Raw genomic sequence first — 13,798 nt, forward strand, 5'->3', positions numbered from 1 at the left:
CTAAACTTGAAGATTTGTGTCATCCAAACAACCAGGGAAGTGCAATTGAAAACGGAGACATCCAATGGAATCCTGTATGTTGGCAAGACACTCAGAGACTGACAAGCGGTTACGACACACACTCCTGATCTTGCCATACACACTGCTCCCTGGGTCACAAGGAAACGGCATCCAGAAACCAAAGCCTCATCTGTTATTTGCATCACCGGACCAGCTCTCGATTCATTCATATCTCTTTTTCTCCACTATAACCCTCTTTTTTTACCACAAGAACAAGGAAAAGAGGAGCTGGGATGCTATTTAGACAATCTCCAAAGTGCCAGTCAGTTGTTTATTGCATTGTGATGGGGAATTAATTTGAATTGTACCCCCTTTCTCTCTCCTGTCATCTCACTGAGATGCTCTTCTGAAGGGCAACCAACGAGGCATGTGATTGCTGAAGGATAAGATGAGGGAAGGGGGACAGAAAGATGGGGGGGGGGGGGAATTTCATCATTTCCAGGGAGTGGATTTGAGGTTCAATATGGGTTATTCTATAAATTTGGGGTCCACTGTTTTCCTGTCCCTGTTACATCTGACATGAATGTTTTGTAAATTCTGGATGCACTCCTTAATGCCTTTTCCCCTTAAGAGTGATCGTGTAAAGCTAACAAACGATAGTTTTTAATGATACTTGAGCGGGAAATCAAAAAGTTAGAGGTAGCAGGGACAGGAAAAATGTGATTAGGTGGACCCTCAATGTCTAGAATGGTGCATAATGGAAGTGATGTTCTTATGCCGCAACTTTGTCCATGTTAAAGGGAATTTACATCATTGGCTTTTGCTGTAATTTTCATTCAGAAATGAACTGTTTGAGAGGTTAGTATAATAGATCAAACATTACACTTACATGTTTGAAGTTTTGTGTTCGCAAATGCTGGAAAAACCAAGAGAAACAAAATGTTCAAGTAGTCTGGTTCCCTGACTCCACTAAAGATAAAATGGATCAATCTATAGATGCCGGAAAATTGTACGGTATGGGAACCAGTTTAGCTGGCCTGCACCCTTTCATGAACATGTAACCAATAGCAAACCAAATTTGGACTGAAAAAAAAATGGTAAATTTGGAGCAGTAGTTGAAAAATATTTAGGTTACTATCCTCGCCTTCCACCGCTGTGGCCCGGGCTCGATTCCTGTCCTAGTGTAAATGTGGATTGGGTTTTCAGTCCCTGCCCGATTCTGTGGGTTTTCCCCAGAACATTCTCCTGGGGTTTTCCTCCCGCCTCTCAAACTGTAATTTCTTCTCATTGTCTGCTCTCTACATGTTTCTTAAGGCTTTCGAGGTACAATGCCTTGGGCACTTCTGATGAATCCTTGTGGTTTCATTACCGGAATAAACAAATAAATTAAAGAAAATGTCATTACCATGTAGGTTTCTAAGGTTTTCTGTAAGCATGCATTCAAGTTGTCAAAGCTTGCATGCTGGGGTGATGTCCACTTTTTCAACTAAATAATTCACAGGGACGAAATAGGGTGTCCCAGGAATCAACAGTAGTGGACAGGGGTGGAGTTTCAAAAAAGGGGGTGGGCGCCCTGCGGTATTATTCTGGACATACATGTACTGAATTTAAAAAACCTTCAGTTGAGGAAAGAGGTTTTAAGCAGTTAAGATCAGAAATATTAGAAACACAGCTTGGTTTAGGCTAGAGAGGGGTTGGGTTTCATTGAAATCAATGGTACATTTAGAATGAATCTTGTTAGTATAGCACATTTTAACCAACTATGGATTGAACTCAACAGATCCATTGTTTTTTTCTTTTTTGATACATGAATATGCATTCCTATTGGCTGAGTGAACTTGCATGCCAAAGCATGAATAATTTTGGAAGCCGTGTACATCTCTTGAGGCAAATCAATGGGATTGATAGTTTCTGAGATGGAATCTCACTACATGAGAAATGTCGGGGGACGATCAACTGGTTTTTATTATTCCATGAAATATGCAGAGAGCAAAAAAAAAAAAAAAAAAAAATTCCATTCAGTGGAGAGTAATGAAAATGTCTCCCCTTAATCGCCAAAATGGGAATAGAAATGAGAGTATTAGTATGAGTTGAGTATCCCGTTGATTGATTTTTTATTAGTCTGTGAAAATGGAAGGAATACAGCAGAAAAAAAATCATTTGGGAAAGGGTAATGAAATTTCTGGACAAAAAAAAAAGGCTTAATTGCGATCCGCCTTGGAATTTGCCCAAGACGTCCAGGCAAAAACTATTTTTTATTAATGCAAATTGCACATTACAAGTCATCAGCGATCTTTTTAGGGGATATTCTTTTCTTCTGTTTTTATTGTTAAAGTATAATTGCCATATTAAGACCTAGGTGATTATGGAACATGTATGCGACTCTCATTTCTAGAAATGGGACCATTCGAAAAGACAGTTTTGTTCCATTCAGACATTTTTTTTTAGGTATTGAGTGGATGTTGAACTCCTTGTTTTTGCAGACCGGAAACTGTTCATTTTCTAAGAACCATCAGTGGTCGTGAAGAACTCTTATTTTATTATAAAAGGCCATATAGCAATAAATCCTACAAAACAAGATTTGTGGTCACTATACTACTAAGGTTGACATCTATCTAAGTTTTATTTCTAATAAACTGTACTAATTTATGATCAACCTTGAAATCATGGGAGGATACAAGCAGGATGCTGAGAGTGTGCCCCCCCCTTGAACCCCCCCCCCCCCCAAACAACTCCACCCAATCAATAATGGGATCTGTAAATGAATGCTTAACATACACACACCTGTAATCCCAAGCCTCCTGTGCTCCAGTGAGGTCTCATCTGACTCGTGTCTCGGAGAAACTCAGTCACCACAAAGCCTCAAATTTCACCTCCTACAATCAAAACCAGGTAAAAATCAGGGATAAGTTGGCAATTAACAAAAAAATATCTGAAAATGGACAAAGTGGAATGCTTTCATATTACTATCCGAGCTTGTAATGTTTTTCTGTGCAGAGATATGCAAAGTTCTCAGATTCAAAAGCTCTGATTTCAGACAAAATTCTGAAAGATCTCGTCTTTGATAATAATTTTTAAAAAAAAAGAGACAAAAAGAACAACTATTTCATGTTAGGAGTCATTTTTAAAACCTAATTAAACATATCTCAAAGGAACAAAACTTGCTCATAAACACAATTTCTTTTGACTCAAACATTCAAAGGACATCTTACCTTCTCTTTCTCAATGCAGGGCTGTCTGTGGAGCAGCAACCTGCACTCAGCTTGGGGGAAAGATCTTCAATGCCCGGCCTGGCTTAACTGTGAACATGGTTGCTCTTTTCCCTGATTTCCCGTGTTCCCGGTATGTACAGGTAGAAAGGTCGTGCTTGCATCCATTAGGCATTAACTCTGCCAGGTGGCTCTGGCTTCTGAGGGGCAGGGGGCTCACTTTACCATTCCGCTCCTTTTTTTTCTCCCCTCTCCGTTTCCTTTCTCCATTTCTCTCTCCTCTCGGCAAACCCTGACAAGCTTGCAATCCATCTCTGTGTCAGTCTGTCTGTTGGGCTGTCTGTCAGTCTATCTGCTGTCAGTCTATCCGCTGTCTCTTTATGTGTCTCCCCCTCCCCCAATACTCTGTTTGACTTCAGACATTGGCTCTGTCTGTATTTTTACATGCCTTAAAATGCTGCATTCAAAAACGTACTACATGTACGTACAAAACATGGACTGTACACTGTTAAATGAGTGGATACAGAGAAAGGATAGAAAATGTCACTAAATTAAATATTGAAAATATGAAGAGCACTGATATGAATGTAGAAGTCTGCACGTGCACTGAGTATTGCATCTAATCCCTACCCGAAGCTTACTGAACCAGTGTCTGAACAACTGCCTCAAATTCTACATGGAAAAGCTCGAATTCTTTTCATTATCTCGCTTGTTAAGGCATTTTTGTCTAAGTGGATCAATCAAACTTTAGTTACTAGTAGCCGTCAATAGGAAATGCACACACACGCTTGGAAACAATCACAAATTTGAATGTTTTCACATGGTGCTTTCCTTGTCTATGAGGTCCATCAATGATCACATGATACATTTTGTGAATAAAGAGAAACAACCAGTTTTTTTCAGGCTTACTCCTGAAGAGTCCATGGTTGTCCCAAAAAATGAATTTAAAGAAATAAATAATAGGCTCCCAGACAAAAAGTTGTTTGCAAAATTACGTTCATTACAGAAAACAGAATGTGTATAATCTCCCTTTATCTTTTAAATTGTCACAAAAATGTAGGGAAGGCATTGTAATTTAAAGATTTTCTGGGGAGCAAGCCCCCCCCTCAGCTCTCTGAGCAGAGGTGTGTGCCTTCAGGATATCAGCTACTCCTTCTCCCAAATCTGGGGAAAATTCCAAAGTGGACATTAAAGTTTAACACTAAATTTCTGTATCCCTTATTCAATTGATTTAAGCAAAGGTTTCATTTCCACACATCACATACATGTAGGTACAAAGCAAAATGGGCTGCACTGCTCAAAATTGAAGGTTTTGTATGTAGTTTGCAACTATACACAACTGCGATATATGACTCGACTGCCACTTTCAACCCTGAGTCAACAGAGGGCACACTCCCTCAAGTGTCTTAACATGCCATCATCAGCGCCTAAGTGCAACATGAGTTCTATACATTGTTATCCTTTTTTTTTTGGCGTAGACCCAATTGACCCCGATATTAAAGATGAATCAACCCACCTGTCATGCGGGTCGCGGGGGAAAAATGACCTCTATGAGGGGGGTGTTTGCACTAACCAGGGGGGAAAATTTCCATATCCTGATCATCATCCTTAATCGGCCCTATCTGGAACCAAAATAGTCTGCCTGTCTCATCCCTGCGTCTGCTGTTCCATATTCTCCACAACAGGTGTGACCTATATTTCATATTACTCATTCATGCTGCTTTTTCTTTCTTTTTTGAATGCAGGAATTTAGCAAGGAAGCCAAGCTTAACTGAAATCATGTCCGAGGTGACGCAAAAGCGTTTTAGAGAAACGGGCCGCAGGTTACAACGTTTTTTCTCGGTGTCATTCAGTGGCTGAGCTGGGGAGACAATTCCACCGGACCCATGGCCAGGAGATCCTACTCACAATTGTAGGCACATCTGATAGGGAAATAAAAGTTGACAATCGGCCAACAGCAATTATCAACTATTTGCGGCACATGTATAACTAGTAATTCAGGCTTTTCTAAGACTTGTTGCTAAACACTTTTTTTCCAAGCTACACAACTACATGTACATGTATCATCAAATTTTACCATGAGAACTTAAGATATAAGTATGATCAATTAGTGGAACAAAATTGAGACTGAACTGATTCAACTGCGTCAAAGTTACTTTACTTTAATACAGCCCGTCAGAAAAGCATGTGAAATAGTATGGACTTTTCTTCCTATATTTAAACAAAACTACTTACAATAATGAAAATAAAACAAACAATAACTGCAGTGGTGTGCTCAGAGAAAAAAACTATTGAAATCAAGAGCTCCTCTAGGTTTTTGTCAATTATATTCAACATTTCATTAAAAAAAGATCTTTAAAATATCTGAAAATTACATTGAATTTTTATGTCCCCAACTGAGCTAAGCAGTGGAAGTATGTAGTGATAATGTTCATTCGAATTTAATTTCCTTTAAGACGGCGAGAGAAACCCATGTATATTCAACGTGGAAAATAGATAGCCAAAGCCAGACAAACTGAGAAACAGGTTTTTTTTCCAGAAAGAAATATGAGATGCAGAGAACTGGGTTAATTAAAGGGGGGGGGTTGAGTTGGTATGTACACATACGCTTTAACTAAGGAAGAAGCTCTTAGATGCCCGCGCCCAAGACACGAAGGCCTGCAATAAAATGAAGGCCAGAGTCAACATTGGCTATAACAGCAACATCATCTTCAACCAATACACTTTATTCATCATACGTGCTTGCGAACATCAATACCCCCCTTATAATGCTTAAAATTCAAAATAACTTGTCAAATTGACCCAATTTCGCCAGGTCACACAGGGGAGGGCGAGCTGACTCGATTTTGACATTTGCAACTAAATTTAGGCTGAGCAAAGTGGGGCGGGTTTCGGATTTCAAATATGGGTCAATTTGATGGGAAATTTTGATTTCAAATTTCATCTCCCGGACCGAAGAGCAGCCGGGGGTCGGGACATAACTGCATCTTAATGGGGGAACTGATACTGGGAGCTTCAGAGAATTCTTGGCCTGAATTTGTTTCAGAAAAAAAAATTAACTGGGCACAGAAAAATACAACAACTTGGAGTGGAAAAAAAATGTGGGAAGATGTTCGTCACTGGGGCTTCATCTTACACGGTTATTTGATAAACATTCCCCTGAGCTATAGTCACAAAAGCAAGGCGTATTGACCGAAATCTCTGAACCAACCCTTGCTCTCAAATTGACTTTCTTCGCCAAATTAGCGACCAATTTGGAGGCGGACAGGGGTCGCATCTTACCAAGAGAGGAGAAAAAAAAAAGATAACGGAGATGAGTAAAAACCGATGATATGAGAAGACATCGAGCAAAGAACGAGAGATTGAGGAAATAAAAAAAGGCATCACTTGAAAATGGGTCAAGTCAATGGATCACAGTTTAAATTTCAGATGAAATGAAAGAGCGCTGTTGATGATATGAAGTGGGCTCGCGATCAACTGATATGGTTTTGCCGGGGTAGAATAAATATTGATAATTTACCGTGCAGCTGTAGATCTTTGGGGCAGGTGGGGGGGCTTAAGGAGTGTCAGGATTCAAGATGATGCTGACATCTCTGACTTAATACCCCAACTCATCGTACATACTTGATACCATCAAACGCAGCTCACTTTTTTCCCCTGCCTCCTTCCCTCCCACCCTCCCTTTTCCCCTTTCCTCTCCGCTCGGTATACTTTATGACGTGAAATTTAAAGCAGGCGGGCTATCGGATTGACCCAAATTTTATGAAAACATTAAATGAAGGAGGCTGTTCTCTAACTTGGCGCGTACGTGCGTGACATATTGATGGGGGGAGACGGATCGGCACGGCACTGTGGGAATCGATTGGGTAAAGATAGCCGATCGGGGATTTATCAAGTGACGGTTTATTATCTTGAAATATGTGGCAATTATCGGACCAACATAAATGTTTCTTTATTTTCTGCACTGAAAGTGAGAATGAGGTTAAGAAGTTGTCTTGGACATGGATGGGAGTTAAACATTCCGTGTAAAAAAAAAAAAAAATCGTTAGAAAAAAAGGATCTACTGCCTCTTAAATGAGCAAGGCTTGAAACATACCAAGAAAGCGAACCTGGTCCTTGGAAGTACAAACTGAATGGCGTGCCCGACCAAAACAGCTAGTAAACCATGTACACTACATGTACATCATGAAATGACTAGACACACCCTGCTACTTGCTAATACAAGTTTCTGAAAATAAACTCAACCCAATTGACAATTCTGTTCATATCTTGCCAATCCATTCATCTATAATGTGCCATGGAAAAGGCAGCTAATGAAGTATTTAAAGAATATTAAAGAATGTTCAAGGTTCAAAACTGAAACTGGTCGGGAGAGATAATGCTGAGGACTTTGTTTGGAGGAGCAATTGCCCCCCCCCCCACAATCTTTTGATAAAAGAAGAGGCTGCTAGGTGGTTTCCTTTGTCCTGTTTGATCAACTAACTTTGATAATACGCAACAAATCAATGGAAAAAAAGGATGTTGTACTGCACTCTACAGGGTCAAAAACAAATTGACCGAATTACCCCAAAAAACCCAACATTTTAAAAATATGTGGCTCACTCCATTTTAAAAAATAACATAGGGATAAAGTACATGTTGTTGACTAGTAACTGTGAAAATTTCACACAATTCACATCCTCTATTCCCAAGTTATGTCTATTTTACTAAAAAGATCACAAAATTCAGCTGTCCACCACAGATCATTTACCATCCTACGAACTGATGAATACAATGAATCATAGACGTTTTCCCACCTTTATGAATGACGAAAACTTGCAAAGGATAACTTGCAAAAATCGCCGTCAATACTTCAGAAAAAAAAGGGTTGACTTGTTCCTCATATTCAAAACAGAAAATCTGACAGTAAAAATAATATTTCAGTCTTGACTTAACTGATTAAAATCTCATTTGTATTTGAATGCCTTTGTGTAATCTGTACTTCTCACTCAGCTCAATAGCTTCCAAATTTGGCATTCCATGGACAACTATAAAAATAGTTTCTTTTAGTAAAACATGCATTACTTCTGATAGCATGGATCAATTTCAGTAATTTTTTTTTCAGATGAGTGGAAGAACATGCTCTTTTAAGACATACTTCATTGGTGTATCCAATTTGATTGCTTGTTAAACAAGCACTGTTTCCAACTACATTTTGTCACTGTCTTACACATGTGTATCAACTCCCAAGCCCATCTCAGTTTTATTCAACAGCCCCAAAGTTATGTACCTTTTTCCTTCAAAATCAAACTTGTAAGCTGACAGACTTTCTGTTTTCAGCAAGAAACCGTAACCATGATAATGACACAAATGAATTAGGAGCCAATAGGCCTAGGGGTCAATTTGAACATGGCTACAGAAGAAATTATTGTGGTTAATGAAATGGAATTCTACAATCCGCGATGGAAAAACGAGAATACTATTGCAAATTAAATCTGACCATACCTAATCAAGGGAATACCATATCTGAAGGGCACGATTATTTGGCTGACCGGCAAATGTCAGAAAAATTGTTGCTGCTTCCGAGATTCTGCCCTCCGAACCTATCCTGCCCTTTATGGATTTCTCATATTGAAATATGTGTCTTCTTTAAAGTGAATTTAAAATTTTTGGGTAGTTTAGAAAGTCTTCAAAAAGACCCTTTTGTATGCAGTTAAAGGGAATATACAACGTTTGCTTTTGCTGTAATTTTTTAGAAATGGATGGATTTGGGGGTTAGTATTTTATGACAAATATTGTTGCACTAACTTGTTGGATGGTTTGGGTTCGTAGATGCTGGAAAAACCAAGAAAAACAATCATGTTCCCGTAGTCTGGTTCCCTGTCCCCTTAAGATGCAATGGAGCAATTAATAGACGTCGGGGAGTTGTAAGGTCAGGGAATCAATCTAGCTGGCTTGTACCCATTCATAGCTGTGTATTCGATTGCAAAGATATTGTGAACTAACAAAATATGATAAATGGGGGGCAGTATTTGAAAAAAGTCAGGTTTTTTCCAACGCTGGTTAGCCGAACAGCGTTGGAAATTGATGCAAAAATACCACTTTTCTTGAAAATGACCACAGCAGGGGTGCCACGATTTTACAGGTTGCTTTAGACTGTCATTCTTGATAACTTGGTAGTTTTGATTTTTGCAAATGTTGTATATTCCCTTTAATGAAACATAAAATCATGTAATTATAAAAATGTTTGACTTTCCGTAAACCTTCTCTTCCCTGGTATAAAATATATAAACATTTATTTGAAGAAAAAATAAATCAGTTTCAGAGAGATAAATCAATTACCAAAAAATAAATTTAAAAATAGGAAACAAAAAGCTCATGGGGGTCATTTGATACGGATTTGAACCTGTAAACAACCAATTTTTCAGTTTTCTCACAACGAGAAGTCGCCTATCATTTTCAACTGTTAGTAAGACAGTAAGAAAAGTATTAGAAAGCAATTAATACAATGAAACTGCAATGCACCATCCTTTATACATACTGTAGTACAAGTGTGACCAAACTGCAATGCTGGTATTCATGTCAAACTGGTAACCCAACATGAATACTAATGAACATAAACCAATGACACTAATACTCTCAGTTCTGGACCACATTTGCATATGAATACCCATGTGACCAGAAGGGGGTGTTGCCTGCAAATATGCAAATTCAGATTTAAATTTAACCAATCATAAAGCTTCACATGGAGCTACATGTACTGTCCACAAACCAAGAACCTTCCCACTTGTGGTTGATGAGATACTTCCTGTAAAAAAAGTTATTGATTTTTCACATTTGACCCTATTATGAGAAAGAAGGGGAAAAAAGAAAACATGAACAAAACAACAGGTGTTCACTGCTTTAGCTGTGATCCAAAATTCAAAAGAACTTGCAATTCTACTAAACGGAATCAAATCAAACAATTTAGATATCTTAGCATCAGTATTGCCATGGAAATAATACCCACCAAAAGATATCATCGATCTGTCCAGATAACAAGGTGATGATGTGACAGCATGAGCGAGGGAGATAAAAAAATGAAGGAAAAAAAAAAAACAGGAAAAAAGAGCAATAACGAGTAAGATATAATCCTGCCGAGCCGCTTTGAAGCACCTAGTGTCAAATTGACAGCACCATCTTCAACTACAGAGCCTCATCGTATTTTATATCATCAATACTCCTTGCCCGCGTGACTCACTAAACAGCGACTTGAATACCTGGCCTAGTTTCGGCCTCTCCAACATTCTGACATGGGACTTTAATAGCATCGGTCTTCTCGTATACTACCTTTTTCCTATTTTTTTTCTCGGCCACAGTTCTTCTTTCTTCAGGGAAAGTGGGCTGTGTTTTAAACATCACTGGTGGAGTGTAAGGAGAGAAATGTGGACAGCTAACAGAATAATTACTGTTGTCAATGAGGCCAATTTGTTTTGGAAGTAACAAATAACAAGGATGCAGTATATTACGTACATTTGTCTGGTTTGCACACACACACACACTCACACATGTGGTGAATCCACCAGTTGGAGTAAAGGCGACATTTGGCCAGATAATTTAATCTCAATTATCGCTTTGTTACAGACAGCAAGTGAGGAAGATCATTAAGTCGAAATATGCACAACGTTTGAGACACTCGCTGCATTAATTTGGAGTTCGCAATAAAAATTAATTAATGGGACAGGCATGATTAGCATTTGAAAGCACGAACCCAATCAAATATTATTTAACTTTGTCTTATTAGTGTCTGCCGCACGTCAGCAGCTGGCCTGCCGGTGACAGTATTAATTTCTCTTTTATTAATGAAGAAATATTGAAATCGCCCTGGGCTGACTGCACAGTAAAAACAAAAGATGGCACATCTTCAGGTAGTGGTTGGTCATCCACGAGTGGTGCTCACAAATGCTGTGACAGCTGCTGTAATGTGTATAAATTATATTGCTCAATGATTTTTTTCGAAATCTTTTTTTATGGGTCTGTTTTTCTTTTAAACAGAAAGCTGCACTGAATTACCGATAGAATAAATAAAGACGAGAAAAACCCAATGCGTGCCTCCACTGGCAACCTCAGAATTTCATTTCGAGTCCTCGTCGCCGGTGATCAAAATTCTGTCAAGGTGCGTTCCGGCGGGTGAGCCCGCAGAAAATAAGGACGTCGCTGCTGGCGACAGGGTCCAGTGATATCCCTCCACCCTTCTCCATGGTCAGGTTGCAGAAATGAGAGCCTGCGATTCAAAAAAACCAGCCAGGGCGCTGCGCAGGACGGACAGGGAAAAAAAAAGGCAGAGGGAGAGAGAAGGGTGGGATCAGCTCGCTCCTTGTAACGTAGACGCACCTTTCTGGGTGACCTTTATCTGTCAGTGCAATTGATGATTGCATCTGTCCTGTTTCAATTTCATAAAGTGAAATTCCAGGAGAGATCAATAAGGCAAGCTGCGGCGATAAGATGTTTAATGTTCGGCCGTGGCTCGGTTTACACCGTTCCTCTCTCCCATTCCGTCGGTCCGTTTTACCCTGATATGACAGAATACATGAATACATCAAGAGGCTTCCCTCACACCATTTCTCCCTCTTCTTCTCTTCCCCTTGAACCTTAACGGACTGGAGATGACTGGAGATGAAATGACAGAGAAGAATCTCGGTATTTACTTAGTGTCCTAACGTTTTTCCATCGCCGGGCTCTGAAATATTGATAATTGCTGCGACGCCAATTTCAATTTCTGAATTAATTGCTCATTCTCTGACAGCCACTACCATTAATGAAAATGGAAGAATGGAAAGGAAAAAAGAAATGATACAAAAAAAAACAGAGAGGAGAGATGGCTGATGATCACGGACTGAGTCTGATTATAGGCCACGAATTCTGGGATCACCCCGGGTGGGAGAAATTACAGCCAGATCCTTCAGCCGAATGTACACAGGAAAGGGAACCTCGCATATTGGTGCTGATATTTCTGAGAGCCCGAGGCATGGCCTAGTTCTTCTCCTGCCCTGACATTTTGGCCGGGCCACGGCAATAGATTGATGCCGTAAAATGAATATTTATGCATCATGAAAAGAGAGCGTGTGTGGTGATACAAGTATGCAAATAGGAAATATCTGCAGCGACAATTTAATAATCTTTGCTGGAATGTGTCTACTGTGGCAGACACCCGGGAAAATGGAAATCAGGATCCTCTTGGGAGGGGAAATGTCCAGCAACAGTGGTGGTGGGGGGGGGGGGGGGAGGGAGAGGAAGGAGAGAGGCCAATGTAGCAGAAAATTGGCCTAGAAAGAATCCCCAAAACAAAGACAAGCTTTAGGAAGGAAAAGGGAAAGACAGGCTTTAAGAAAAGGAAATCATTTATTAAATTATCCTTGATGTTGTTTAGCATTTTTTTGGGGGATGACTTGAACAGGAGATAGCATCAGCAATTGACTTGTTGTTTTTAGAAACAGTACCAAGGATGAGGATTTGTTTTTCCAAACGAATTAATCGGATGGCAGCAGTGACGTCCAGGGAGAGAGGGTTGACTGTGAGAGAGTGCACCATAGCGCGACCGACACAGTGTGAAGCTTGAAAATGCATCAATTTCATGCATTTATGGATACACAATCCATCACCCATGTTTGCCCAGCGAACCTGAAGACATTGACAAGTCATAACGTGATTAAGTGCGACATCACGACCGTGATGCTAAACCGTTCCCCCATCATCCCACGACTGTCAAGACCTCCTGTTTTTCCCCAAAACCCGGGCCCCTCAGCCAAACTGACGCGATTTGCGCTCCACTTGGCGCAAAATTGGAGGGCAGGGGCGGAGAACTACGAATGCGGGGAGAAAAAAAAAGGAAAAAGATGGGCCTAATTTAATTGTCCTGTCACAAGGCTGGTGGTGGGGAAAAGGGAAGAATTTTGTCGTCAGCGGCAATGGGGCTTGAACAGCAGGGCGCGAAAGGTGGGGAATTATTATTCTCAAGGTGTTTCCTTTTTTTTTCTTTCAGGGGATAGGCTGCTGGCAGAATGTGTGTCTGAGCTGTGTTAAGTGTTGAGTGGGAATAAGTCCACACTTGGGGATTGGGCTGTGGTGGGAACAAGGGGCAAGCCCTTGGCATGGGGGTGATTATGGTGTTAGTTGTGTTACCCGTTGGCAATGATGGTTCAGGTTCTTGTGCACTGTGAGAGCTCTGTGTGTTTGTGTGTATGGGGGAGGTGGTGTAGTAGACAGTCTGTGAGGCAGATAGGCAAGTGTGAAGAGGGGATGGTGGAGAGAGGGATGTACGTCTTAATGGGATGTGAAGCATCACAGACACAAGAGGGGGCTCTTTTGACATCATGCCCTGAACGGTGCTGACAAGTGCCACCAATGTGTGAGCAGAGTACCTGCCAACAATCAGCTCTAAGGCAACAGGTTAATGCCTGTCATGACTGCAAAGTAACAAGGATCACTACACTGATTCTTAAGATCTTTAAACCTTACCAATTCCGTGTTTCGCCAAGCTAAATCCCCTGTGTTTGGATGATAACTATATGAAATTGCACAAAAAAAAGAGTATATTTTGTTGTATTCAAGATTGTTTTCAACTGCACATT

At 40.2% G+C, this 13,798-nt stretch overlaps 1 long non-coding RNA gene across 1 annotated transcript; it reads left to right on the forward strand.

Annotated features, from left to right (window-relative positions):
* Positions 1-2,815: 2,815 nt before the first annotated feature.
* Positions 2,816-5,912, forward strand: LOC119745469. Its single transcript, XR_005273629.1, has 3 exons — positions 2,816-2,892; positions 3,232-3,342; positions 4,955-5,912. It is a non-coding gene; the product is annotated as an uncharacterized LOC119745469 (long non-coding RNA).
* Positions 5,913-13,798: the final 7,886 nt, after the last annotated feature.

Source organism: Patiria miniata, unplaced genomic scaffold (genome assembly GCF_015706575.1).
Source record: "Patiria miniata isolate m_02_andy unplaced genomic scaffold, ASM1570657v1 HiC_scaffold_12, whole genome shotgun sequence".
In the NCBI taxonomy this organism is placed as follows: domain Eukaryota; kingdom Metazoa; phylum Echinodermata; class Asteroidea; order Valvatida; family Asterinidae; genus Patiria; species Patiria miniata.